Below are 26,216 nucleotides of genomic sequence, written 5' to 3'. Positions count from 1 at the left end.
ACATGGCAATCAGGAAGCAGAGAGAGTGTTTTGATCATTAGGACAAAATATAAACCCTAAAGGCACAACCCAGTGACCTACCTCCTCTAGCCACACCCTACCTGCCTATAGTTACCAGCCAGTTAATTCATATCAGTTGCTTAATCCACTGATTAGGGTTCATCCCTCATAACCTAATCATTTCACCTCTGAAATCCTTGCATTGTCTCACATATGAGCTTTTGGGGAATACCTCATATCTAAACCATAACATGCACACATGGAAAAAAAAAACACAGAAACATCTCAAATAAATGACCAAACAATGTACCTCAAGGATTTAGAAGAATAAGAAAAAAAACAAAACATAAAGTTAGTAGAAGAAAATAATAAAATCAGAGCATAAATAAATAAAATCAAAACTAAACAGCAAACAAACCAGCTGGGCATGGTGGCTAATGACTATGATCTCAGCTACTTAGAGGCTGAGGCAGGGAGGTCAGCCTCTGCAATTTAATGAAAATGTGTGTCAAAATAAAAGATAGAAAGGGCTGGGGTGGGTACTGGGTTCAACCCCCACATACAAATAACAACAATAACAACAACAACAACCCTCCTTCCCAAAATGCTGAGAGCCACAGCTGAGTCGGAATGGTCCCTGGCATTTTGCCAATAGTATTGATTGACAGGCGAGGCATTACTATCTGCCTCGGCCTCTACTTTGCAGTTCTCACGCTTACTCTGGAGTTCTCGTGGGGATTCCCGGAGAGTTCCCATTGGTTGGGGAAGTGCAGGAGGAGGGATTTCCGGAGGATATTTCCGGCTGCTGGTTCCTGGACGAGCCGCGTGGCATTCGGGAGGAGTTCCCGGGAGCGTGTGTGGAGCGTGCTGGTGGAGTTCAGAAATAAAGATTGTTCCTGCTTCAGTGGCTCGTGATTTGTGCCCAGCCAGACTGCGGCATTTGGCGGCCCGTGCGGGGAACGCCTGAAGCTCGGGGGTAAGTGAAATTGCTCACCCCTAAGGGAAGGCGAGAGAATGGGTGACCATTTCAAAAAACAACGTGTTCTTGTTTTGATTTGTTTTGTTTTTGTTTCAAGCTGCCTATCCCTAGAAATTTCTCAGGCAAACTGGGAAAAATGGTTGGCTCAAGGTTTGAAGTTGTTTGCCCCTGAGGAAGAGATAGAAATAGACCACAAATGCACATGTCAAGAAAATAGGAAAATTGATACAACAATTTTTTGTTCCGTTTTTGTTTCATTCTGTTTCGGTTTTGTTTTGTGTTATCTTATTGGGTTGCGTTATCTTTATAGTAGATTAGAAATTAGTAAAAAACAAACCGAAAGAGTGTTAAGTAAATTGTTAGAGGTTTTGACCATGGAGAAAGACATTTTAGATCAAGTAAAAGAGAAGGTCTCTCAAGCTAGTCAGATAGAGGAAGAAAATTTAAAGGAAGAAAGCTTAGAGGAGAAACAGCTATTAGGGAAAAGCTACAACAGGAGGCTCTACTAACACAGTTCTATCACCAGAGGGTGTAATTCAACCAACAGCTCCACCTATGGAGACAGCTGAGTGGCCCTCAACCCCGTAGTTAATAGATGGGATCCTGAGATAGGACCTCAAAGATTAGCATGCCCTGTACTTGAGGAGGCAGGAGGGCAGCGAATTCACCGTGCTTTAGATTTCAAAACAGTGAAGCAGTTAAAGGAGGCTGTAACAACCTATGGTCCTCAAGTACCCTTCACTGTAAGCATGGTTGAATCCATTACCAACTTGGACATGACGCCAGCAGATTGGGCTAGCATGTGTAAATCTGTGCTAAATGGAGGACAATATTTGTTATGGAAGGTTGCCAATGAGGAATTTTGCATGAAGACGGCTAGGCGAAATGCAGCAGCCGGTTACCCTCAAAGAAATCTAGATATGTTGTTAGGAAAAGGACCTTATAAGGGTCAACAGCAACAAACTGAATATGATCCTGCTATATATGCATAAATTGCTGCACACGCAGTTAGGGCATGGAAGACTTTACAAGGACATGGAGATTTACAAGGTCAATTATCTAAGGTAATACAAGGAGCTAATGAACCTTACGTTGAATTTGTAGATAGGCTTATTCAAACAGCTACTAGAGTTTTTGGGGATACAGAACAAGCAATGCCATTAATTAAACAACTGGCTTATGACCAAGCAAATCGTTGGTGCAGAGAGGTCATTAGACCATGGAAACATGGAGATTTAAACACATATATTAAATTATGTAGAGACATTAATGAACAAGGGCAAGTCTTTGGCAGCTGCAGTACAACAGGCTTTAGATGCCAGGCCAAAAACATGCTACAATTGTGAACAAACAGGACATTTTAAAAGGAATTGCCCCATAGGAGGAGGGTAATCTAATGTTTCATTTGATAATCACTTATCATCTAATCCTTTGTTGTCTTTTTGGTCTTCGCATCCTGTAGTTTTTCCAAAAACGACAAGAAAAATCCCTATCACGAATGCTCCAAATGATTATTCACTGATGGGTCAAATAATGGTACAGCAGCAGTAGTTACTCCTGATCAAACTTTTACATTTTTAGTACCCAAACAATCAGCTCAAAAGGTAGAGCTTAATGCAGTTTTACAAGCTTTTGTGATGTTTAAAGATTCTGTATTTAATTTATTTTCTGATAGTCAGTATATAGTTAATGCTATAGAATCCCTTGAAGATGCTGGTAGGATTTCCCCTTCCTCTACTCTTTTCTCTTTGTTTTCCACTATACAAAGTTTAATCTGGGATAGAAAATATCCATTCTTTATAGGACATATCAGAGCACATACAGGATTGCCTGGAGCCCTTAGTTTGGGCAACAATTTAGCAGATAAAAGTACACATGACATACATATTTTCTCTACACTAGAAGAAGCTACAAATTTTCGTAAAAGGTTCCATGTCAATGCTAATACTTTACAAAAGCGTTTTAAAATAACTAAGGAAAAAGCTAGACAAATAATAAAACAATGTCAAAATTGTGTGACCCTTTTTACCACAAGTTAATCTTGGAGTCAATCCTAGAGGACTGATACCTAACCATATTTGGCAGACGGACATCACACACTTGCCAGAATTTGGAAAGTTAAAATATTTGCATGTTACAGTTGATACTTCTTCCAGATTTTTGATGGGCTCCCTTCATGCCGGAGAAAAAACTAAAGATATTATAGCTCATTGCTTACAAAATTTTGCCACGGTGGGCGTTCCAAAACAGTTAAAAACAGATAATGGTCCTGGCTATACCTCCACCTCTTTTAAACAATTTTGCTCATCATTTGGCATTACTCACATAACAGGAATCCCATACAATCCACAGGGACAAGGCATAGTTGAAAGAGCTCATCAAACTATTAAAGTGTACTTCTTAAAGCAAAAAGAGGGAATTGGAAAGGGGTATATTTCCCCCAAAGATAAACTTAAAATAACCCTTTTTATTCTAAACTTTTAAAATTTGGATTCATCAGGGCTTAGTGCTGCGGAAAGGCATATGTGTCCAAAAAATGTACATAAGCCTAAGGTACTTTGGAAGGATATTCTAACAGGACAAAGGAAAGGTCCTGACCCAGTGACTGTCTGGAGTCGGGGTTCTGTTTGTGTGTTTCCAAAGGGAGAACAGCAGCCGATTTGGATTCCAGAGAGACTAACCAAAGCGATTTCTACAGACCAAAAAGAAGATGATTTGACTCAAATCCATAACAGCTGATATCCAGAGCTCCAGCTTGGCTATTCTTACATCTGCGACAGTGATTAACCAGGATGCTTTTGTCAATATCTATTTTATCATTGCCTTTTCCCACATCATAAAGTTCTATTTTATTTCTTGAGCTCATACAGACTTAGGTTAATGTTTTTCTGATCAGTTTTATTTTTTGACTATGGAGTTTTTAAACATTGCAATGGAGATTTCACCTGTAAAAAACTACAAGGCCTTTACTATTATGTTATGTGTTGTATATATTATGTTATGTGTGCACACTTCTGTTTTGTGTTGTATGTCTGTATGTGCGTATGTCCATATATCATATATGAGGAGCGCTCATGAATAAATGGATCCGAATTTTTTTTTATTCATGTGATTTTAATGGTTTAATTTAAATTGGGTAAACAGCTGTTCAGGATTGTTTTAATATGTGTACAAATAAGGAGGTTAACATATCTGTTTGTTTACTTTCACCTTTCCTTTACATTATATTTAATAATTCTGTTCAGGATAATGTAAATTGTTCAGAAAATTGTTTTCTTAGTACCTGTTGGAATGTTACACAATTCATTGCCAGAATTCCTATCTTCATCCCAGTGCCGGTGAAGACAAAGATAAAACCAAACTACAGCTTATTTGATAGCTATCACAGTAAATTGTATAAACTGATGCATCAATGAATAATAACTCAACAAGTAATGCTCAATCAAGGAGTCGATTTACTTTGGGAGGAAATGGACAGATTGATAGATTCCTCCGCTTTGAACTGCTTGCAGAACTTGCCTGGACTATGTATCACTTGTATATATTGTGAACTATCTGTTGGTGCAGCAAATTGTGGTAATGCTGGAGTATCTTTGCTGATGGTGTCACCGGTGGTACAGTTTTTCAAAGGAGCCATCAATTGGCTTAGTGTCGTGGCATTTCTCTATCCTCCTCCCTTTTGCTAGTGATGGTCTAAAATTTGGGGGCCAACAGAGGTGAGGCAAAGAACCTCACCCCCCCCCCACTGGCACCAAGGCCAAATTTGGGGGCCAACAGAGGTGAGGCAAAGAACCTCACCCCCTCACTGGTACAAAGGCCTATCCACAAGTATGGCTATATGCTGGACCAGTAGTTAGTGACAGGTATGATCCAATTGCAGTGGTACCAACCTAAGACAGGAGGCTGACGCCTAGAGGTCAGCTCATCCCATGACGGGTAAGAACCATATGTTGTATTGGACAATCCAAAAGGCACGGTCCCTAAGCCACATTGCTTGTTGTTTAATTAAACAGAGCAGGGGAGATGCTGAGAGCCACAGCTGAGTCGGAATGGCCCCTGGCATTTTGCCAATAGTATTGATTGACAGGCGAGGCATTACTATCTGCCTCGGCCTCTACTTTGCAGTTCTCACACTACTTTGGAGTTCTCATGGGGATTCCCGGAGAGTTCCCATTGGTTGGGGAAGTGCAGGAGGAGGGATTTCCGGAGGATATTTCCAGCTGCTGGTTCCTGGACGAGCCGCGTGGCATTCGGGAAGAGTTCCCGGGAGCGTGTGTGGAGCGTGCTGGTGGAGTTCAGAAATAAAGTTTGTTCCTGTTTCAGTGGCCCGTGATTTGTGCCCAGCCAGACTGCGGCACCAAAACTCACTAAAAATTACAAAAGATCAATAAAATAAAGAATTATCTTTTGAGGGCTGGGGTAGAGCACTTGCCTAGCATGTGTGAGGCCCTGGGTTTGATTCTTAGCAGTGCATATAAAATAAAATAAAGGTCATTGACAACTAAAAAAAAATATTAAAAGAAAAAATAATTGGCTTTTGAAAGGATAAACAAAACTGATAAACTTTTAGCTGGACTAACCAAGAAAAAAGGGGAAGTGTCCCAAACAAAATCAGAGATGAAAAAGACATTAAAACTAATACCACAGAAATACAGATGATCATAAGAAACCACTCTGAACCACACTGTGCTAAAAAACTGGAAAAACTAGAAGAAATGGATAAATTCCCAAACACATATAATCTAGAAAATTACATCAAGAAGAAACAGACCAATAATGAGTAATGAGAATGAAGCAATAATTAAAAATTTCCCATCTTAAAAAAGGCCAGGACTAATGGACTTTACATATAACAAATTCTTCAATATTTAAAGAACTAATTCTAATTATTTTTTAAAATTTTTCTTCTTACACTATACTAAAAAATTGAAGTGGAAGGAACTCGGTTGCATTCTTTTCATGAGGCCAGTATTACCCTCAAACCAAAACCAAAGGTACAATAAGAAAACTACAGACCTATATCACTGATGAACACATATACAAAAATTCTCATTAAGTATTAGCAAACCAAATCCAACAGCACATCAAAAAGGCCATAGACCTTGATTAGGTGGGATTCATCTGAGGCATGCAAGGATGGTTCAACATATGCAAATCAATAAACATAACACAAAGGACAAAACCATGTGATCATTTTAATAGATGTAGAAAAAGCCTTTCATAGATTCAACATCCATTCATGATAAAAACTCTCAACAAATTGGAAGAGAGGAATTGACTGCAAAACACTAAAGGTCATACATATGAAAAACCCACAGCCTTATCATACCAAATGGGGAAAGGCTGAAAGCGTTTCCTCTGGGAACAGGGAAAAAGACAAAATGTTTACTCTTACACTCTTATTTAATATAGTACTAGAAGACTTAGTGAGGGCAATTAGGCAAGTTAGAAAAATAAAGGGCATCTAAATCAGAAAAGAAACAAATTATCAGTGTTTGCATATGACATGATTATATACATAGAAAAATCTAAATACTCCACAAAAACTTGTTCAAACTTATAAATGAATTCAGTAAAATTGGAGGAAACAAAAGTAACTTGCAAAAACTAGCAATCCCATTCATAACAGCTACAAAAAATATTTAGGAGTGAACTTACCCAAGGAACTGAAAGATCTATAAAAAGAAAAGTATAAAACATTGATGAAAGTAATTATAAAGGACACACAAAAAATGGAAAGATATCCCATGTTCACAGATTGGAAGAATCAATTTTGTTAAAATGATAGTACCCAATGCAATGTATGGTTCAGGGCAATTTCCATTAAAATACCAATGACTTTTTCCCACAGAAATAGAAAATAAAAGTTCTAAAATGAATATGGAACCCAAAAGACCCAGAATATTCAAAGTAATCCTGAGGGTGGTGGTGAGAGACAGGATGCATGAGGCATCACAATACCTGACTTCAAAATATTCTGTAAAGTTGTAATAAATAACAACATGCTCCTGGCATATAACAGACATAGAGACCAGTGGCACAGAATTTAGAGTCCCAAAGTTAATCCATGCTCATTCAATCAAAGATTTTTGATAAAGGAAGAGAACATATAGTGAAGAAAGGAAAGTCTTCAATAAATGGTCCTGGTAAAATTGTACATGCACATGCAGAAGAATGGAACTAGATCCTTCCTCTCACTGTACACAAAAATCAACTAAAAATGGATCAAAACCCTAAATCTTTAAACCTGAAATTACAAAAGTACTACAAGAAGACATAGGAGAAACATTTTAAGACATTGGTATAAGAAATCGTTTTTTAGATAGGACCCCAAAGGCATAGGCAATGAAAGTGAAAAATTGACAAATGGGATTATATCAAACTAGGAAGCTTCTGCACAGCAAAGAAAATAATCAACAGAACTAAGAGACATGCTACAGAATGGAAGAAAATATGTGCAAATTATGCATCTGACAAGAGTCTGACTTCCAGAATATATAAAGATCTCAAACCCCCCAAACTGAACCCCCCAAAAAATCTAATTAAAAAATGGGCTGAAGAGCCAAACACTTCTGGACTCATAAAAATGCAAAACAATAAAAAAAGAACTAAACACTTCTCAAAGGATGACATACAAATGACCAACAAGTACATGAAAAAATACTCAATTCCACTAATCATTAGAGAAATGTAAATCAAAACTATAATGAGATAAAATCCTAGTTAGAATGGCTGTTATTAAAAAGATCAAAAATAACAAATACTGGCAAGGAACTGGGAACTCGTATATACTGATGGTGAGAATGTAAATTAGTATAGCCACTAGGGAAAAGAGTATGAAGATAGATCAAAAAAATGAAAACTAGGACTACTGTCTGATCCAGTTATTCTACTAGGGTATATACCCAAAGGAGATGACATCATTATATTAAAAAGATACCTGCACTCCCAAGTTTATTGCAGCACTTTTCACAAGAGCCAAAACAATGGAGGCAACCCAGATGCCCTTTAGGGGATAAAGAAAATGTGGTATCTTTACATAATGGACTACTATTTGGCCATAAAAGAATAAAATCCCATCATTTGTAGCAACATGGATGAAACATTTCATTAAGTGAAACTAGTCAGACACAGAAAGACAAATATCACATGTTCTCACTCAGTTGTGGAAAACAGCAAGTCAACCTTGCAGAAGAACAGAAGAGCATAGGGGTTACTATAGACTGGGAAGGTCAGGGAGGAGGGACACCAAACACAGAGGGGAGGAATCACTTCTGGTCTTTTCATACAGTGGGGTACCTATTCATTAAAACAATCTATGATACATTTAAAAATGATGAGAAGAATGTAAAATTCCCACCCCATAAAATGATTAATGGTCATGATGTAAATGCTTATTACCCTGATTTGCTATCACACATAATGTATCACACATCTTGTAATGAAGATGTACAAATGTTGTCTCAGTAAAACATATAGCACCCAAGAATACAATGTTGATGATCTTAAGAACACTGTGCTGTCATCAAATAGAAATCATCATCCAGGACACTGTATCATCCTTGGAAAATTAACCCTGCTCAGCTGGGAAGGATTGGGGTCAACATTCTTGCTGGGATCTTTTGTAAAATTAAAGATTATGATTACTCCTAAAATTCTACTTGATATTTTTCACATAAAATTAGAATGGAAGTTATTAAAAAAAAACAGTGTTATGGTTTGAATATATCGCAAAGTCCATGCACTAGAAACTTAATCCCCCATGTAATCTTGTTGAGAGATGGGAACTTTACGTGGGGATCAGAGGCCACTGCCCCCCACGAATGGACTAAGGCTGCCACTGTGGGAGTAGAGTAAGTTATAAAAAAGAGGGTTCAGCCCTCTTCCCTTATCTGTCTCCCACTCGCTCTCTTGCCTTCTGCCACGTTATGACACAGTGCAGGACCTCAACATGTTGGCACCATGGTCTTGGAATTCCCAGCCTCCAGAACTGTAAGGCAAATAAACTTCTATTCTTCATAAATTATCCAGTCTGTTGTATTTGTTATATCAAAGTGGAAAATGGACTGAGACAAAGAGATGAATGTGAATGATGAAATAGAAGTGCTCTGCAAGAAAATAACTGGAATATCAAATCATTAAAAGAGGCCCTTAGAAAAACTGATTCAGCCCTTACAGACTTTTGCTGAAATATTCTGCTTTATAACTGAAAAGACCTTTTCTGATCATGCTGCAAAAGTTGCATGTGAATTGAAGAAGGCTATTTTATTGTAAGATTCAATGTTTTTTTTTTAAAATATGATAATCCCCCGCAAATCAACACAACTACTCTGTTCTAAGAATCTGTATATAGTTAGAAATTCTAACCTAGCTGTTTTTCATAGAAAATAAGCAAAGGTTATATTTATAATTTTTAGAGTTTTTTTTCAAGTTGAAGTTCTAAGTGGATCCCTTCTTCCCCATACTATGAAACTCTGGTCCTCATTTTAAGTGAATTAATGTCAAGTCATTGTTTGAATGTCCATTTATGCAGGGAATCTTTAGAACACCCCACCCTGTGGTTAAAATGTGATGCAAAAGTTGCCATGATGGGCCCAAACACATTTGGAGGGAAGCCACTGTTACAGTGTCCCAGTCACAATGTGTGGGACCCGAAAACTCCAGTACAAAGGCTATTGATTGGCTTAAGTAAATAGCAATCAATTCCTAAGACATTAAGTCTTTAAATCCACTTTGATTCACTTTCCAATATTAGGGTCCATTTTCAATAACACAGTGTGATTATAGGGATCATAAGTGACATTTCTCCCTTGAAAGAGACTTTGCTATTTTGATCTCCTATTGTGACCTAAACTTGCATCTTGTGTTTCAGGACAGTGAGGTGGTTAAATGCTCAAGTCCTGGCCTCTGGCAGAGTAGACTCTGAATTCTGCCTCTGTCACTCATAGCTCTGAGCCTGGGGCAGGTAGATCATCCTCTCTCATCCTTCCTGAGAAATGGGGAGAACAGTTACTATTCACCTCCTGGGATGATGTGAGGACTGATTGGTAATAACACACCAGCTGAGTGCCTGGGTACTACAAAACACTCCACAAATGTTAGCCGTGTCTTAGGATCCCAACTTTACAAAAATTATTTCAGCCCTCTGGAAGATGGCTCACAAGGCGGACACACACCCATGGGGATAGTTTCCTCATCATCTGGTTTCCATCCTCATTAGAAATTCATTCATGGATAAAATTAAAAAGAACACAGAAGGCTCTATAAAATCATACTACAAAGACTCTCTATTAACTCACAGACCTCAATACTCTTGATGGCATGTTGGTATGAACAGCTCATTACTGGCTAAAGCTGGGGGGATGTGTACCACGGCTGTTTGCAACTTCTGGCATGTCCCCAGTCTCCAGTGCAAGAAGCCATTTGGGGATATAAGAGTTGAGAGTGATGCTATTACAGTGACTGATTTGCAAAAGAGAATCACAGGCATCTACCCTATCCTATTGTTAATTTATAGCCAAGCTCAGGCATGACCTTGATATACTGCTAATTAGGACACCTGGTGAAAGAACCCAGCAGCACATATGAGACATTTAAAAATGATGAGAAGAATGTAAAATTCGTCAACCTGACGAGTCCCAGTGAATGCTGTTCCTTTTCTCCAAGGGCATGTGCTGACCAAAATTCATTATAATGAAGGGTCGGAGAATATTTTAAAATGTTATAGTTTTGCTATTTCTACCTGGGACTTAGATATTTACTAATTTTACACATGGAACAACTCATAGAACTTGAGAATAAGGTGTTTAGTTTTCTTTCTTCTTTTTTTAAGTGACCAAGCAGCCTACAGTACCACATGAGACTTGGACTAAGCGTTTATGAGCTTAGTACAAGAGGTCTCTTGCTAAGCACCTATTTACTGTAATTTAAAACATAGTTTTAAACAAGCTCTGAGCAAAACATCCTCAATTCAAAAATTTCTAGTCCTTCCTCTGCTTGCAGAATAAATTCTAGGCTAGTCTGTCACTGAAGGACCTCCCAGAGTTGGTCTTAATTCCTTTATTGTTTCCCCTCCACTTTTGTTTATCCTTTGTGATCAAGAAAAAAATTGATTTTTTTCCCTTCGGCATATAACTTGCATGTTTCTGCTGAGTGGCTTTGTTTTTGCTCTTTTTTGAATTTCCTATGTCCATGAGCTTCCAAAGGTTCATTCCAAAAATTACTCTTTCACACAGTCTTCCCAAGTCTCCTAAGTGACAGGAATCCACCCTCCTGGAAGAACTGCTTGCAAGACCTCATCTGCACCTTTCTGCTAGTCATCACTTTCTCCCTTGTATTTTATAAAAATGTAATACTATATTATAGATTTTAATTGTACCATTTTAATAAGCACCACGAAGGCAGGGTTTATGATTAATTTACATGTTTCCTTTCAAAGTGTCCAATACAGAGCCCCTCATAAAATATACAATAGGAGTTCAATACATGTGCTGGATGGAAAGAGGCACAGATACCTATCTTATATCAGAAGGAGGAGGAAATGAAAAACAGGTTACAAAGTAGGTTCTGAACACACATTCCACTGCACTTCTGTGTTCTTGTGGTTCTTGGTATCCTTGTGCATCCCTGTGTTTTCTTCCCTGCTCCTTAATCATGGTCTGTCTCCTCTCTCTTGCAAAAAGTGTATCCCTACAGGATTAGTGGAATGGTGGGTATGATGGAGGGAACAAGCCTTCTCAAAGGTGGCATTTCATATACACTGTAGCAAAGCACCTGGCCATTCCATTCCTTTCCAATTGGAATGTTCTAATTCCACTTCTTTTTCAGATGGGATTTCGAAGGTGTGGTTACCTAGGGCAGGCCATATCTCGTGCCCTAGTTCTTCTGGTGAACATTGTTTTGAGACTATGTGGGGCTTTGAGTTCCAGTTTCCTTGATAGCTTTTTGTCTAATACTTATTGCTTTATCTGGCTTTTTTCCCTGATTTCTTTCTCAAATGAATGTACACTGTTTCCTTCGAGGATCTACATTGTTTTAATTAACCTTATTTCACATTAGAATTATTAATTCCCCAAAAAATGAATATTTTTTTTCTTACCTCAAGATATGTTTCCATGTCTGAAAGTTGAAACTGGTTAAGAATTCTATAATTATTCATTCTCAATTCAAACTATATTATCAGTGCATACTTGTATTTCCTTAATGTGGTGAAGTAGGAAAGTTAGTATAGGCACATTGTAGGGGCATAATTATGTCATTAAAATGATAATAGTCTAAGCTTAATGAAGAGTTTTGTATATATATACATTTATAATGGATTCAATTAATACCAGTGGAACATTTTGAGATAACTGTCAGTTAAACTATTCTACCCATTTCTGTTCTCTCTCTCCCCATAGGCAAAGCTCTCCCATTCCCAGCCCTAAGTCCATTAACCTGTGTAAAAGCTGCAAGGAAAAGACCTGAACAACGCAGAGCTGCAGGGAGCCTTGCCAGGAAGCACTCCACTTAGTTGGCAATTTCATCATGGAGGCCACACAAATAATTCATTATATCACCATCATAAGGGTTATAAGCCTCTGTTCTCAAAGGCAAAAAATAAAATATCCAGTTAACTATAAACCAGAGTCACCTGTGTAAGGATGAACCCTTTTAACATCTGATAAAGCTGATCCACAAACAGAGATTACCTTGCCCCACTTTGAAACAGCCTCACTGTATTTGTTTGAAATGCATCACAATTTGGACAAACGAGGGAGCCATTCATTCAGTTCCCCTTTCAGGTCCATTCATTCCTTGGTTATCTTCCCATACTTTTATTCCCAGGTCCTAAGCTCAGTGGAAGGAAAAAAACCAAAGTCGGTTTTAATCCATCTTGAGAGATGCAACCAAGAGCACATGATTTGCTGCAATAGCACAATACTTGCTAAGAACAGTGGCAGCTATGATTTTCAAAGGGCTTACTGTGTCAGGCACTGTACAAGGACACATTATACCCATTACCTCACTTACTGGCAAAGCAGTTCCTTATACACAGGGCACTAATGGCCACTCATTTTCATTAACACCACAGAAGCAAAAGATGCAACGGAGCATGGAATGAGAGGCTGTGGCGTTCAAAGTCACTCACTTGTTAGAATGTGGTGACTCAGAATGCAGCAATGATGGAGACAGCAAAGAACACACCATCTAAGCACCTTGCTGAGTGACCAAAGGGCCTCTTCCCCCTCCAGATTTCCTGCATGCCCATGCTGCAGGCAAAGCTGGTTACATTCCCTCCATCCTGCTTTGCTCACTTATTCCTATTCTCCAGGAAAAGGCAGAGAACAGCTTATGACCTAACAGGATGAGATTAAGAACTAAAAGCAAAGCAGTAAACATTGTAAAGCCTGACGAGGCACGTACCTCTCCTTCATGACACTCCAACTGGTACATCCAAAAGTTTTCCATCTTTCTAGATGCTGTTTGGGCAGCTGGACCAGCTCTAGTACATCCACTTGTGAGCTGAGGCTAACTCCTGACCTAAGTGCCCGTTTGGTGGATTGTTTCCAGTGGTGTTAAGTGCCTGAGTCAATAATGCAACTGGTAACAGGAGATGTGATGACTTATTGGGGAGTCCAAAGCTCCACATTAACCCCTCAGCGCCCAAGCGGTCGGGGCTGTTGTACGTCACTGGTGGAGCATAATCAGGTGATGTTTTTGAGAAGAGCTGGCCTACCCCCTCTGGCAGTGGCACCTACTATTTCTGGGGGAAATAAACTCAGCTCTGAGGTGCTACCAGTAACTTTCACACACCCCAAACTCTGCTACGTTTATAGAACCTGTGAAGAAGCAAGCATCCAGCTCAGGAGGAAGGAAAGAGTGGGAGCAGGAAAAGGTTCTCTGGGGCCCCGCATCAGACTGCACCTGGGCACATGAAGGGAGCTCAGAGAACACTGGCAAGCCAGTAGCAGGGGTTTTGGCAGGGGGCACCAGATGTTGAAGTGGACCTTCACCCCTCTTCAGATTTACTGTCTGTCTCATGCTGCAATGCAAAGAAAGAGGCCTATGAAAAGCCAGTGGCACATAAAAGATCTGTCCCAGTATCAGTATGGTTTGAATCAAACCAACAGATAATCCCAAATCGGGTTCAAGAGCTGAACCACAACAGCTGGTCCAGACAGACAAGAGTACTGTCAAGACAAGGCCGGGCAGAACTGAGCTGGATGGAGCTCATGGAAACCAAGATAGTAGTGCGGTGTCGAGCAAGAGGCCAGAGGGAGGCTCCCAGGGCCTTTGGGGGAGCTTACTGATCCATGGCAACGGGAAGATGACTTCACATTTCTTTCTTACTAAGCTCTCTCAGACTTGCTGGCAGGTCTCTCTGAGTTTACCTGTTTATTTAATGTACTTGTGATGGGGTCAAAGAGTAGAAAAAAGAGAGCTAAAGGATCTGAACCAATTTACAGCTGGAAAATCTACCCCTGCTACCTGGTCTCTTATGCTATGGACAAGCTCTGCAAGCCAAAGTGAGAAACAGAGAGAGGGCTTCTCTGGCCATTCCCCCCTCTCCCTCATTGTACTTGGGTTTCTGACCACTCTTGCTGGCAGTTAGATTGCACCTACTATAACTCAGGCCAGTCTGATGCAATTCTTACAGCTACCACTCGAGAAAGCCCTTTTAAAATAGCATTGTAGGACATATTCCTTCCTAGTTAACAGCACCCAGATTCTCCTGAAACAATTTTTCTTTCCATTAATAATTTAAAAGAGAGAAAATCTTTGCATCTCGACTCTCATATGTCTAGACTGAACACTCCCTACCATTTAACTCTTCCTTGCTCATGGCAAAGCCACATCTCTATTATCACTCTTGAAAATTGCTTTGATTTGGATTCAGGAGCCATTCAGATGAGGGCCTCTGAGGCCATTAGAGTTTTCATGGCTACCATGGAAAGCCTGTAACTTTTCCAGTTATTAGCTGCAAGTGACCAGTTCACACAAGATTTAAAAATCACTAGATTATAAGAAAACAAAAACAAATGCTCGGCCTTCTGGAAAGGGTATAGAAAGCATCTACACATAGCACCTTATTAGCACAAGAGAACTCCAAATTCTTCCCCTGGTTTTTTTGTTTTCATTTTTCCTTCCCTTTAATGTTCATTCTGCACCTGAAGCCTACTTAATTATTCACCACCACCTTCTCCATGCCTCATCAATAATGGATAGCGTCTGTGATGGTAAACTGCAGTAGCAAGAAGGCGGCTGAGAGGGGAACATTAAGGAGAAGATGCATAGCCGAGGGAGAGATCAGGGCACCAAACAGACAGCCTCAAGGCCTCTTCTCTCTGAAAGGCACCCCCAGCACCAGCAATACTCCTTAATTCTGGGCTTTGTATTTTTTTTTTTATATCTTGACACACAAAGAAATGATAATGTTTGTACAATATACTATGTCAACTGGAGCCCAGGGGAGGCTGCACAGGGTTAAAGGAAACATGCCTGGTGGCCCAGGTTATCTCCATCCCCAAAGTCTAGGGAGATTATGAGCAAACTGGTTGAAAAGCTGCTGTAACGATGAATTTTTACAGTGAACTTTCTGGCCACTGGTAGCCCCTTGAGAACAATTCACCATGGGCATGCCTAGTTTTTCAGGAGAGCATCTCCTCTTTTTCACTTCCACAGCTCTCCCTAGTCCCAGCGTTCTCTGGTGTAGCCACCTGTCCCATTTTTGTGCTGGCTTACACACACCTTCCCCTTTATACCACTTTGGCTTCATTCTCCATCAGTCACTGTGGGATCTGCAGACGTGCCTACTTGTCAGCCAGTGACAGAACACATACAGCCTGGGAGCTGAAAACCGCTGGCTGTGGTGGAAGTCAAGGCCAGAAGCTGATGTGCCCTTAGGTTTTAAGCCCAGCAGCTCTTTGCTGGCACAAGCTAATGACAGATACCAAATATGGGAGGCAGACTTCTCAGATGGTCCCCCAATATCTCCACCTCCTGGTATGCACAATCTTGCATAATCCCCTCCCTGGGGAGGAAGCATGGGTCAGTTATTAGTTGAAGCAATAAAATACAGCAAAAGCCATGGGATGTTGCTCTGCAGTTGGGTTAAAAGGACGGTGACTTTCATCTTGTCATCAGACTCGGGCCTCCTTGGCTTGCATACTTTATTAAGCAAGCTGTGGGAGAGGGCCCATGTGGCCAAGGTCTGAGGATGCCTCTGGCCAATAATCAATGGGGAATGAGGCTGTTGCCCAACTGTCTTGAGAGGAACTGAATCCTGCCAATAAGCCTGTGCACTTGAAAGCAGACCTTCCCCTACAAAAGCCTTAAGATGACAACGGGCCACCTAACATTGCAACTGCAGCCTCTGAGAGACCCCGAAGAAAGACTGAGATAATTAGTGTGCATTGCTTGATGCTGGTACCATTGGGGGCAATTTGTTATATGACAGTAGATGATTAAGACATGACATGAGGATTCACATGAAAGCCTCAAGAGCGGAGGAGGCTTAATGGTCTTGCTACAACTCTGAGAAGGACTGGTGTGGACTGTACACTGCACGGGCAGAGCCTTTGGGTGACACTGCTGTACTCCTGGGATCTTATATCACGCCTTATGCACAGGGAAAATTTTAAAAATACTTGTATGAGTGGATGATACATTGTAAGATGGACTTTAAATTTGTGTTTGGGAACAATAGTTATAAATCTAGTTACCTAGGAAAATGAGGAACATTGTAGCTTTTTGGACAGACCCTAGACCTTACATAGCAGGTGCTTAAACTCAAAGTGATTGGGCTCAACTCAAAAGCCTTGTGGTTTTTTGCTTGGCAGATACATATCTCTGATTCCATTCACTTGTCTAAGGAGTGGCTTCCCATCCTTTTCTGAGGTTTGCTTGGCAGAATACACCGGAGCCCACTTCTACTGTCCTGGCAGAAGATCCTGTGGCTCTAAGATTATGCTTCTTCATAAGCTTCTGGGATGTTGAACTAGGTCTGTCTGCCCCTTTTTTCTAAGCAGTTTGAACCATATAAGAGAGCAAAGTTGGTTTTAGAGCCAGTGCTGGGTTGTATATTTTTGCATAGCATGTTAGGAGAACAATCTGGGGTAAGGATGCTTGGAGTCTAGTATTCTTTAGGCCACAAATACTCACAGAATGGAGTCAACTATTGTAATACCATCTCTCTCCTTCCTAAGAATACAACAGTCAGGAACTGATCCAGCTGGGGAAATCAGGCTCCAAAAGAACATGCAGACATCCTCAATCTGTCTACCAGACCTCAGATCCCATTTCAACCCCATCCCTTGCTGTCCAGATCCTGGAAAAGTTCTGGCTGGCCTCCACGAGCCAGTGTAGATCCACAAGAGCAAACCTCTCAGTGCAGAAAACCTCAACAGGAAGCCTTCACAAAAATGGAATCCTCAGGCAGCAAGGCAGTTCTTTTCAGTTGCCCTTGTAAGCTTGACAACACAACCATTAAGGTCAATAGGATAAGAAGCTACTAATAAGTCTTAATGAATTAGCATGTGTACTTGACCTTGGTCAACAGTCTCCTAGCAACAGTAAAAAGAAAAGAAAAATCCATGTTGGCTGCATGCTGAATTCAGGGCAGGGAAGGAGTGACATCAAGGACTCCAAGGCTCTAGATGAAGCCAGGGTTTTCCTCCACTTTCCTTACTTCATCTTTCTCAAAATTAAAAAAAAAAAAGAGCAGGTATAAAAGAGCACATGATCAGGGAAGGTGTTAACTCGGGCTCCCACTTCCCACGATTTTGAGGCTAAATCCCTCCCTCCTAGCAAGACAGTGGCTGGTTTCTGACTAAGAAGTGTTAGTGCTAAAGTGATTTCCTGCCTCAAATGACTTCCTGGGTTGGTCTCTGGAATGGGGTGTAAGATGTCGGTAAAAAATGTTTTCTAAAGGGGGTTGTACGTATTGCCATCATCACTAACTAGCAGGTTAGTTTGATTTAATCAGACTAGCCCTGTACTAAAAGGCTGGTGACAGTTCTTTAAGCCTGAAGCCAGAAACCAGGGTCATCAGAATGCATGACCAGGACAGGCAGCATGGTAAGGAGCTGAGTGCCAGGGACAGCAGAGGGGAAGCCTAGCCCAGAGAAAGTAAGGACACTTAGGAGCATTAAGGACACTCCTATTTAGTTTGCCACTGACCAACCCCAAATGGTAAGTGAGCTTTGACTCCTTAGGTAACTCACACACCAAACTTGTGATTCTTATTTCACATTTCCACAGAGGACTCAACAACTGCAAAGCCATTTTCTCTCATAATTATCTGGAGAAGGAAACCCAAGAACTCATTTTACTGTGGAGGAAGCTGAAGAGGAAGGCAGGTAACCACAAGGCAATTAATTGTAGCAGGCCAACTATAAAGCAAAGATTTACATGTGAGGATAATGGGCATCACATTTGTGCTATGTGTTCTGAGAGAAGTGTCAGAATGGGACGGAACACTGACTTTTCACTGAGTAAACTGACAATGAATTACAGAGGCTATAGGTTAATGCATGTGAAAAAAGTGGGAAGTAGGATACCAAAGAATAAAGTGTTAAACTGCTAGCTCACAGATTAAGTTGGTAGTTTCTTATTTTGACTGGGTCTCAGAAATATATATACCAACACTCAACCTCCAGAGATCCAGTTAGAAAGTTGGAATCCTGGAATCTACATGCTTAAGGAAGGAGGGTTGACTTCATGGAATGGAATGGGACAGAGGGGAGTCAGTGTGGGATGGAGACCTGTCTGGATAGCAGAAATAGCCCTGGCATGTTTTACTTTAAAGATGATCATGTTTATAGACAAATCACATTTCATAATTACCCGAGGTCATATGAAGTCTATTCTCAGCTATTCCATCTGGGGAAACTGAGGCCACAATGCTCAGCCTGGCCCCAAAGCTCCTTCAACCTATCCCCAAGCCTTATTTATTTTTTGGTGTCCCACTGACAGTGTTTGACCCACTGAAGAGGTCAGCTAGGCATACCAGGTGGGAGTTGAAGGCCTGTTGTCACAATGTGGGAAATAGCATGAGAAAACCAACCTGCTGGACTTTGGAAAGTGAGGAGGCCTTTGTCTAATACAAACGGTCCTCTTTTCTGGCTGCTCTCAAGAAAGTAGTCAGTAAAAACTGTTTTTTTAAAAAAATGGATTGAGAAACTCATTTTGCATTAAGAACATGTTGCCAATTGTATTGATAATGGGAATATTTTTCATTTTAATGACCATCTACATAGACAAATCACATTTCATAATTCTGCAGGACTACTTGGACCCCAGGATTTAACTGGTTACATAAGAAACTGCATGGTCTATGGTACAGTGGTTCCTCTCCGTGCACCTGCTCTTCCTCCCTGATGCAGTTCCAGTCTACTTATCATAGGAAATATCCAGAGTGCCCAGTTGAGAAAGAACATACAATTTTTCTAAAGACTCATGGGCAATTTCTTGAGGCTCCACTTACTAAGTGAGCACATCAGACACCTAAACTGTGGCTCTGTGTGCTGCAAATCTAACTGGAAAGTGATAAAATTCTCTCTGGCTAAACTGTCCATTTCCTTCCCTGTTGCTTGTCTTATTGTTTCTTGGCACAGTTTCACATGTACATGGTCTGGTAGACAATCCATTAAAAAGTTGAGAAAGATTCCTCTTGGGAGTGAGGTTCGGCAAAGAGAAAAAAACTGCAGCTTTGATCTTTTTTTTAATTCCACGGAGCACAAAGTCACTGGAGAGCTTGCCTTCTGGTGTGCAGATCAGTGGACAAGTTCTGCTCTGGTGATTCAGATATGGCAATGGTCTGAGGACAGGAAGGAGTTACCTGAGAGGCAGCAGGTGAATTAAGATCATTGGGAGTAATACTTTGAATTTAGGAAGAGAGAGCAAAGGCAAATATCCTATCACCTTTTGTTCATGATTGAAGTGAATCACTTGCTCTTTTTCAAATGAGATTTCAAGGTCAAGCCTCTTTGTTTTGAAATCAGCCATAAGATCATTACATCTTTAAAACATTTGCCCCAAACTCAGGTCCTCATAGCTCATAGAAAAATGGCTCATTTTTTAAATTGCTATTGACAACTAAGTTTTGCTATATAGAGCATTATGCCCCATTGGCAGGGATGTGACACTTTACTGTGGGTTCTAAGTTGTAGAATAGACTGTTAAATCTACCCTGGTAAAAGGCAGCTCTCAAAAACATTTCTTTTAAAGTAAAGACCATTAACCTACATAATTATTCAAGTCTGCAGAGAATCAGTGCATCTATACTTGACCTCAGCACACTTTACTCCCAGCGGTTAGTATGCCTGCTGCTATTCTTCCCACGAAGGTTCTGTGGTTTCCAAACACCAAGCACATGAGCAAGCCGTGGCCTCAGAACACTTCAGGTTTTTTATCATCAAGGTGCAAATCCACTTACCAATTCCAGTTCTTCACCTTAAGTGGCACAGCTCTGCCTTGACCTATTTTTAAAATTTCTTTTCTCTTTCTTCTGCATGTAATGTAAGTCAAATGAGAGTGTGCATGTTTAACAGATACACTGCATGAAATTAAAATGAAAAACTCAGCACACTTATCTTACCATAACACAGTTAATAAACCAGTCCTTTCCTACAAACTGTGCATACAACATGCAGAACTATTTGGTTTCTCTACTTCAAGAAAATAGTAAAATGAGATTATCTCTTTGTAAGGTGAGTGATCTCTGTTTAATGATTACAACTCTTTTAAGCTTTGTAATTTAAGGCAAAAAATACACAAATACAGTTTTGTAAGTCAAATAATGCTATACAGCTTATGGTAAAAATCAAAGCACTTTACCACTCCCCATTCCCAATTGCTTCTAGCACTTTCTTCTGATGTTTACTTCCATGTTCATAAGTAGCAAGTTTATAGTGTCTTGTCTTCATTTTTCAATTTTAGACATTATTTTTTGGCTTCTACTATAAATGATTACAATATACCTCTTTTATGCTACACATTTCCTCACCTTCTCATTATAATTTTTTGTTAATCAATATTCAGTATTTGCATTCTGAAGATTACATCTGTGATTTCCCCAACTAAGCCACATGCAGACTATTCTGCATTTCTTCTGTAATAATTGTTTTTAGTGAGGTACATAATTATTTTTCAACTTGCTTAGTCTTCTATGTTATGATCAATAATTTATACAAAACTCTTCTAAAACCATTTGTAAGTCAATCCACACATACCAGGAAATATCTCTGTTCCATTCTCTTTAGAGACCTCTGGGAAGGTTGCTACCATGGCCTTCTACACAGACCTCACCCTGGAGTCTCCTTTCCCATCACCTGGAGGTTCCCTTTGCATTGCTCCTTGTTTTTTGGATCTCCTAGCTCTTTTCTTGGCTAATGCTCTCATTTGGGGAGAGCAATCCTTTACCAGTTTTCTGAGAGAGGCTACAGAATTTAGGAATTCTGGGACCCCGAGTGTCTGAAAACCTCTTTATTCTACTTTCATGCTGATGAGAAATTAGACCATGGAAGATCTTTTGTGGTTTGGAAGAAGGCCATGGCCATCCTGATTCCTGATCACGTGATTTGTTTTTACTTCTCTGAAAGCCTATAGGGTCTTCCCTTTCGTCCTTTGGTTCTAAAATTTCTGTCTTTCCTATTTCATTGTTCTAGTCAGGTATACAAGTTGGCATGTCCTTTGGCTCTAGGAAATAGTTTTTCTTAATGTCCCCTTTGTTTAATCTGTTTCTACTACTTTCCATCTTTTGCCTTAACTGTTCTATGGCCTTGAAGATTTCAATTTCGTCTTCTAACCTAACGGAAGTCCTCTTTTTAATGTTGAAAGATTGCTGCCATAGTTTTTAGTTTAAGACTTCCCTTTTTTGAAAGAATTTCTTAAAGATGGTACCCTCCTCTAATTTAATGGCTCCCTTGGCTTGTTCTATCTTTGAAGATATTAATTATAAAAGATTTATTATAGTCCTTGCATGCTCTGAGAACTGCCTTTATTTCTCCAAGTGTCTTTTTCCACATGTCTTTCATGTTAAGAGATATTCTTTAAATGTCTGATGATCTTTGGCTGTCCATTCATCTTTGAGAGTGAGTCCCCAAAAACCCTACTGGAAGATCCATTCGTGGCAGGAGCTTTCACTGTAGGGAGACCAGGTGGGGATCCAGATGGCCAAGAAATCACAGACATCAGCATCCTTCTCTGCAGGGACCTTCTCTTGTACCTATTTCCCTGGAGAGGAATACTCTCATCTGCTGGGGGATGGGGGCTCCAGATGGGTGGTTCTAAGCCTGACAACTTAGAATTCTATGACATTTTTTTTATTCATTCATTCATTCTAATCAGTTACACATGACAGCAGAATGTTCTTTCATTCCTTGTACACAGAATTCTATGACATTCTTGCAGTCCCACTGCAAGGCTCTGTGTTCCCCAAGGCACCTCATTCCCACTTTCAGCTGTGGCTGGCAGCCCCAGTGTCATGCTCCTCTTGTTTACCCTTTCCTTATAGAAGTCACAGATCTCCTGTGGGGAGGAAGAGACCCCTGGCTGGAGAAGGCATGGGGAAGTCTAATGCCTCCCCTGACTGCCTTTCAAAAAAAAATAATCCCCTTATTTTTTTCAGCTACATCCCCATAGTCATGCCACCTGAGGTATCTGGTATCTCATAGATTCCTAAGCCTTTCCAGGGAGTCTACAGTACAAATACTCACAATTATTTGGTAGAACAGAGGAAACAGAAACCTCATAGTGTATTATTCAGGACTGACCAGCTACACCATGGTAACAAACCACCTCCCAAATCCCCATGGCTTGAAACAACAAAGGTTGCCTCCTCTCTTGGTACATGTCTCACACAGCTGAGGCCCCTCATTGTGGGTGTGCAGGATACCCAGAGGACCTGTACTGTGCCAGAGAGGTGCTGCCATCTTGTGACACCACCATCTCAACAAGAGGCTCTAGATTTGTAGCACCTAGAGAAGAAAACATGGTTTTTGCTCTTCCTGTTTGTAAGCAACACATGTCAGTGCTTGCTTTCACTCACTGGTTTTGCAGTAAAATTTTAGGAAGCAGGTTGTTTTTCAAAGCATAGATTATTTTCCTTCATATTTTTAGAAAACAAGTATTTCCATTCAGTGACAAACATCTACAAGTTCAATAACTTATAGATGAGCAATCCTATCTTCTCATTCTGTATGACTCACCAGCAAACACATGCCAGTCAGCTCCATGTGTAAAGGGCTGAAGTTCAGAAGGAAAGAAAAGTAGTGTTAAAAGCAGACTTGACTTTTAGCTATTATCTCTGGTAAGTGGTAATAAAGCTATTCTTAATTACCTTCTGTTTGCTCCATTATAGTTTCTGATCTTGCCGTTCTGAGAATGCACAGCTTTTGCAACAAGAATTCTACAGTCACTTCTCCAGGTCTGCTGACCATAACCACTGTGGGTCAGCCCTTTTTGTTAAAATTTTATCTTTGCTACTAATAACTGATTTAAAACTCAAGTTCACAGACCTTATGTGGGATAACTGCCCAGATGATAATTTCCCTCCCTGTTATGGTTTGGATGTGAGTTGTACCCCAAAAGCTCATGTGTGAGACAATGCAAGGCGGTTCAGAGGAAAAATGATTGGGTTGAGAGAGTCTTGACCCAATCAGTGATTTAATCCCCTGACAGGGATTAACTGAGTGGTAACTGAAGTGATAGGATATAGCTGGAGGAGGTAGGAATTGGGGCATGGCTTTGGGTACATATCTGTATCTGGCAAGTGGAGTCTCTCTCTCTCTGCCTCCTGGTCACCACGATGTGAGCTGCTTTTCTCTACCACCTTCTCCCATTATGATGTTCAGCCTTATCTTGAGTCCTGAGGAATGGAGCTGGCCTTCTATGGACTAAGACCTCAGAAACTGTGAGCCCTCAAATAAACTTTTACTCCTCTATAATTGGGCTAGTTGGGTCCTTTAGTCACAGCAGCAAAAAAGCTGACTAAAACACTCTCCTTTAAATGAGTGGTTCTCAAACTTTCACATAATCAGGAATCTCAGGGAGAATTTATAAAACAAAACCAAAAAACAGATCACTGGGCTCCATCTCAGGTATTTAGGTTTGGAAAGGAAGGGTAATAACATGCATTTTTTTTTTTTTTGGAGTGGGTACTGGGGATTGAATTCAGGGGCACTTGCACACTGAGCCACATCCCTGGCCCTACTTTGTATTTTATTTAGAGACCAGGGTCTCACTGAGTTTCTTAGTGCCTCATTTTTGCTGAGGCTGGTTTTGAATTCATGATCCTCCTGTCTCAGCCTCCCGAGCTGCTGGGATTACAGGCATGCGCCAATGCACCCAGCAGTAACTTGCATTTTTAACAAGTACCTTCCAGCTAGACATCAGACCACACTGCTTTTCATGATGGCTTTCTATTTTCTACATCAGTGTGCATGGAATGAGCATTCAGTAAATATTTTTCTGATGCTGAGGTGGAATAACACCATCAAAGGGTTAGCAAATGAAGGTCCTTCTTATAAATATGGAATGGCAGATGAAATACAACCCACAAATTCAAATGGCTTTTTTAAGGGGAATATTTTAAAACCCAGGTTTTAGGTATTGCTTCATATTAAGTATTCATAACCCAGTGAGCCCACTCACCAATTTCTTAACATCAAGTTGAATTTTTTTTCTCTGATGTATGGGTTCCTAAAGCATCATTCAACATTCTGTAATTAATTCTGCTTAGAATGAAACATCATGCAAGACAGTGAAGTTGTCTTCCTAGTTCAAATGAATAAAAACTGTCTCAGATCCTACACAGGCTGTGCTGGAGGCACAGCATGAAGCTCCTGGGGTCACATGGTTAAGGACATTTCAAGGAGTTGGTGCAACTGAGGAAGCTTATAGGAGAGGCTAGCACCTGGACCAGATGCTTCTGCAGCTTCTTCTCTGATGGTTTTCAAGTTTCTAAAAGGATGTGCAACCCAGCCTCTTGCCAGCTCCTTACTTTTGAAAATCTGCTCAATTTCCACCTCATTTGCAAAACGCTTGCTGCAATCCCTCCTAGCTGTAAGAAACCTAGAGACAGCTGGAGGTCAAGGAGAATGCTCCATGTGAGCACACCAGTTTTTAACTGACTCAGAAGCCTATAAAACAGAGAAGAGATGCTAGGCATGTCTCAACCTACTCAATGCTGCCCCCTGGCTGGGGAGGATGCAGTTGCCTTCCCTATGGGTTTCCAACCTTTACTTACAAGGTGCTAGATTTGCAGTGTAATCAGCTGACAGCACACACTGACTTGACCAAAGCAAAAGGTGAATGATACTGCTGTAGCCTGCACAAACCTTTATATATTAGAAAAAGTGAACATAATAATGTTCATAACAAAATAATAATTTTTCACTCTAAAGGATATACCGAGAAACGGCCTGGTACAATCGTAAACGTAGAATTAAATGAAACTGAATTTAACCTCTTGACCCTTCTCTTACTCCAAGCTCCATTTTTAAATGAAACTGCTTAAAAATTACCCAAGAGGATGGAAAAGTGAGAGTTGGAGTAGAAAGAATCTTTATAGCAAGGCAGAGGGGCAAAGGTTAGTCTTCTTGATTTATTTTGAACAGATTGTGACACCCAAGCTTGCCATATTATCAAACTCCTTAGATATTTTAAGAATGGAAAATAAAATGTTGATAGAGGCAACAATAGCTTTGTGTAGGTCTTCACAGGGAAGTAAAAATCTAGCTTTAAATAAAAAACATGTCTTCTATGAGGTGGGCAGGATGCCCAGGTACCACCAGAAGTGAAATTAGCACTTACTGAAAACCACAATGAGGCAAAGAGTGGGAAACACACACACCTGCAGAAACCCTGGCCAGAAAGGGCTCAGAAGGGTTTCCAACAAAGAGGCCATAATGCCTGACCCAAATCTTTAAGGGATATCTTTAAGGCACTGGTTCCCCAGTTGGGGTTGTGGAATCAGCAGCATCACCTGGGACCTTTTTAATGACCATGCTGATATTTAGCTAAGAGCCCTGCCTAGAAAACAGGGAAGATTAAGAACCACCTACCCTCCTGTCATTGTGTGTTCTGGAAAAAATTTACAGCAAAGAAACCCCCTTCCCTAAATGACTTAATAATAATTCTCAGATGACTCTTGTTGACAAGGCCAGGCACGAACTCTCCAAACTTCCATTCTTTGCCTAATAAATGATTAGCTGAACTGTTGATTAATTAGAATAAAATGCTTGTTAACTTTGGT

At 40.3% G+C, this 26,216-nt stretch overlaps 1 protein-coding gene across 2 annotated transcripts in view; it reads right to left on the bottom strand.

The window, feature by feature from the left end:
• Positions 1-26,216, bottom strand: part of Apba1 (amyloid beta precursor protein binding family A member 1) — a 204,638-nt gene that overhangs the window by 50,135 nt on the left and 128,287 nt on the right. The gene's annotated exons all lie outside the window — the stretch shown is intronic.

Source organism: Marmota flaviventris, chromosome 13 (genome assembly GCF_047511675.1).
Source record: "Marmota flaviventris isolate mMarFla1 chromosome 13, mMarFla1.hap1, whole genome shotgun sequence".
NCBI lineage: Eukaryota > Metazoa > Chordata > Mammalia > Rodentia > Sciuridae > Marmota > Marmota flaviventris.
This window is presented reverse-complemented; position numbering and strand designations above follow the sequence as displayed.